Source organism: Hippopotamus amphibius, chromosome 10 (genome assembly GCF_030028045.1).
Source record: "Hippopotamus amphibius kiboko isolate mHipAmp2 chromosome 10, mHipAmp2.hap2, whole genome shotgun sequence".
NCBI classification, from domain to species: domain Eukaryota; kingdom Metazoa; phylum Chordata; class Mammalia; order Artiodactyla; family Hippopotamidae; genus Hippopotamus; species Hippopotamus amphibius.
This window is the reverse complement of record NC_080195.1, coordinates 47,355,754-47,360,034: the sequence shown is the minus strand read 5'-3', so window position 1 is coordinate 47,360,034 and position 4,281 is coordinate 47,355,754. Positions and strand designations below refer to the sequence as shown.

Genomic DNA, 4,281 nt, shown 5'->3' with positions numbered 1-4,281 from the left:
GAATCCAAAAGATTCACTGTAGCACAGAATCTAAGAAAAGCAGCACAATTTGTTTTATTTTGTTTTTTGGATGTTTTTTCTGTCTGTTTCTGTTTGTTTGTTTTTAGGAGAGGAAAGATTTTCTGGAGCAGTTTTGAAAGACAAAAAGCATTGCTATTCTCTCCTCTCCACCACGCCTTCCCAGGTGCTCTTTTTGTTCTTTTTTCTGTTGGCTGTGGTGTGTCTCATTTAGTAACCAAAATCTGATGCACTACTAATATCAGCCTTCTCCTTTGTTTATCCAGACCTTTTGTCCAGGAGGATAGTACACAAGAATGACAAAATGTTTACATGAAAACATTTTTATATAAGTTAACCAGAAAAATTCATTATGTTTACAAATTCATTAGTATAAAACAGGATTTAAAAGATTTCAAAATGGGTTTACTTAACATCCCATGTTTCGTTGCTTCATAGCCATTCCAATCTTCCATTTTTTAATACTTCCTCTCTTTAGAGAGATGATATGTCTTCCACACCTTTGGCATCTTTTACTTGGATTCTCTTCATTTTCTCTTCTTTCTCTCTTCACCCATAACTTGCAGTGATGATGGATGTATCACTCATATCTCAATTGAAATTTGTTTTTTGTCTACTCACAGATAACTTAGATTTGTGATATTCTCTCTCCTAGAAAAGATAAGGCAAAGCATTTAATTGTGATGAAGTCCAACTTTATGATTATTTCTTTGTAGCTTGTGCTTTTGGTATCACACTTAAGAAGGCCTTGCGTAATCCAAGGTCATAAAGATTTTTTCCTTTTTTTTTTTTTACCAGTGTCTCATAGTTTTAGTTCTTATATTTATGCCTATGATCCACGGGGAGTTAATTTTGTGTATTGTATAGGGGAAAGGGTCCAACTTTACTCTTTTGCAGCAACAACTTACCTTAAGAAGAGTTTTATATTAGTTTGTTAAGTGAGTTATAGTAAGAGTTATGCTTAACCAGCATAGCATGTCTCAAAATCAATGTCTAAGATTTTAATTATGAGTAATGAAACTGGAGTTTGTATTAAATGATAATTTCCACTGATATCAACTATTAAGTTTGGACAAAATATAAAAAGCAACTATTTGAAGACACTGGAAAGTAACTCAAATCTGGCAGAAACTAGATAGGAGTCAGCCCCTGAGAAAAGGGTTTATATAGTTTTTGTCTTAGGGAAACCCCTTATTTATACAGCATATAGTAACTAAAAGTCAAGGAGAAAATTGAATTCTTAAAGGCGTGTAGAACCAGAGGATGGAGTTTGGGGACTGCAAGAGGGACCAAAAGATGAGAAGAGAAATTCAATAAATGAGGGACCCTCAGTAATGGTAGTCTCAAATTTTGTTTATAACCTCTCAACTCTTTGGCTCTCCCATAAACTGCACATAAATGTGCAGTTGAGATTACTAGTGAAAGGTAAAAGCTGATAGGCTGAGATGTTGAGCAGTTTGAGCAAGGCAGACAGAATTTGGAACATAAGCCCAGCCACACTGAGTGCATGCTAGAACAAGAATCAGTTCCCTCCAGAGGAAGATAATGGAATCTATACTCTGTACAATGCTGTTATAAATATATTCAAAGACTTAAAGAACAATAGAGTCAAAATGAATAAAAAGATGAGAAATAGCAGAGAAGTGAAAAACATAAGAAAGAACCTAATGGAAATTCTAGACTGGCTACATGGCCAATTGAATAATGGTAAAAGTAAGTTAAAATCAAGATAGAGCAATGGAAATTATCTTGTCTGAAAAAGTGAAGAAGATTAAAAGCTATGAAGTGAGCCTAAGTGGACTTTGGAACAATATCAAGCAGTCTAACATAAGTGTAAATAGAGTCTCTGAATAAAAGGAAGGAGAATGGAGAAAAAAAATTGCTCAGTTAATGCATTAAAATCTCCCAAATTTGGTACAAATCAAATGACTTGCATATCCAAACAACTCAGTGAAATCCAAGTGGGGATATACATATATAAAGAAAACAACATCTAAGCATCTAATAGTCAAACTACTGACGACCAAAGATAAAGAGAATTCTGAAAAGGAGCAAGAGAAAAATAACTCATTACTTGTGTCACACAAATCATAAGAATGATGATTGATATCTCATTAGAAAAATATTGGGGGGTTCAGCTGCCTAAAAGATCCTGAAGCCCCAGGCCTGTCTCCTCCTGTCTCAGGATGGATGACAAGAAGCTCCTGGCCTATGCCATCATCTGGTTCCTGCACGACCAGCTCCGGGGGGGGGGGGGGGGGGGCTCTCAACCGACACCCAGGAGAGCCTGGAAGTCACCATCCGGTGCCTGGAGACCGTTTTTGGGGTGATGGTGGAGGACAGCGACCTCATGCTCCCCCAGGCTCTCCTGGAAATATTTGAAGCGGCTGTGCGGGCAAGGAGATGCTGACGGATCTGAGAAGTCCCCAGCGAACCCTGCCTTCGGAGGGGGACTCGGCGGAGGCAGAATGTCTCAAAACCGAAGGAAACGCACAGATGAAGATAGGAAACTTTGAGGCCGCCATGCACTCCTACTGGAAAGCCATGGAGCTGAACCCCACCAACTCCGTCTGCGTCTGTCACAGAGCCGGGGCCCACAGCAAACTGGGGAAATATGCGGGGGTGCTGCAGGACTGCCAGCGGGCCATCTGCATAGACAGGTCCTACAGCGAGGCTTCCGGCAGGATGCGCCTGGCGCTGTCCAGCCTGAACAAGCACACGGTGGCCCATGGCCTGCTACAGGAAGGCCCTGGAGCTGGACCCCAACAGGAGACCTACACTTCCAGCCTCAAGGTGGTGGAGCTGCGGCTGAGAGAGGCGCCCAGCCCGAGGGGAGGCGTTGGCAGCTTCGACATCGCGGGCCTGCTCAACAACCCCAGCTTTATGAGTGGGGCATCAAGCCTCATGAACAACCCCCAAGTTCAACAGCTCACGTCTGGCATGATTTCCAGCGGCCACAACCTCTTGGGGACTCCCGGCACCAGCCCCTCTCAGAATGATCTGGCCAGCCTCATCCAGGCGGGCCGGCAGTTCGCTCAGCAGATGCAGCAGCAGAGCCCAGAGTTGACAGAACAGCTCCGAAGTCAGATCCGGAGTCGGACCCCCAGTGCCAGCAAGGACGACCAGCAGGAATGACCGCCCCGCTCTCCAGTGCCATCGGGTCCTCCCTGGCCCACTGGAAGCCTTCTCGCACTTTTCCGTCTCCTCCCATTGGCCCGCCCACGAGAGAAAAAGAAATTGGACCTGCATGTTAAGAGGGATTTTATTAGTTTCATGTTTTTGCCTCCACCCTCCCTTCCCTTTTTGTGCTCTGTCACGGCCCTCAGACCCTTCTGGAAACAGAGCCCCAAGCTGTGAGCGCAGACCAGCACCACCTCCCCCCAGCCGCTGAAACCCCACTCACTACAGTGTTTCCTAGAGGACCGCGGGGTGGGCGGGGTACTCTGGTGAGAAGCGCCCCTGCGGATGCCGGGCCCCCAGCCCCGCCCGCAGCCCCGCCCTCGCCATCTGTTCAGGGGCCGCCCAGCCCCCGGAAGCCGCTTTCTGAGCCCGCCTTGGCCGCCCCGGCCGCCCCCCGCTTGGACGAGCTCCCCGCCAGCCGGCCCGGCCCTCGGACCCGGGTTCTCGCATGAGGAGCTGCGGCTGCAGGTTCCCGGGGCCGGTCTCTCCCGGCGCCCCGTCTCCCTGCGCCCGGCGGGGCGAAGCGGGCGGCCTGGGCGGCGGGGCCGTGTCCCGGCCTCTCTTCGGGGCGCGCATGTGGCTGGACGCGGGGCTGCTCTCCACGCCCCCTTCCCAGGGCTCGCGATCGCCCGCCCGCGAGGGGCGCCCGCACCGCCTCCGGCCCGGCCCAGCCCTGCTGCGGGTCCCGGCCGCCGCCCTCCCGCCCCCAGGGCGTCCCGCCGGCACGGCGCCTCTGTGGCCTCGGCGGGCCCTCCTCCCCAGGGGGCGGCTGCTGCAGGAGGGCCCCCCGCCTGGGCCTGAGATCGCCGGACAGCCCCCGTGGGCGTCCCGGCGGCCCGGGGCGGGGAGGGGCGGGGAGGAGAGGCCGGTGGGCGGCGGGGCAGCTGGAGGCGCCCTGGGCTGTGGGGCCGCTGCCAGGGGACCCCGCGCCGCGTGTGCAGCTGACTAGGAGGGGGTCGCCGCCAGTCCCCCGCGGTCTGGCACACGTCTGGGGACCCGTGTCCTAACTCCTGCGTGCTGGCCTTGGTGACAAGCGTAACGTGACGTGTGGGGAATACATAGACATCGTGACCTCAAAAAAAA

General features: G+C 50.4%; 1 pseudogene; it reads left to right on the top strand.

The window, feature by feature from the left end:
• Positions 1–2,204: 2,204 nt before the first annotated feature.
• Positions 2,205–3,153, top strand: LOC130830587 (small glutamine-rich tetratricopeptide repeat-containing protein alpha-like; annotated as a pseudogene).
• Positions 3,154–4,281: the final 1,128 nt, after the last annotated feature.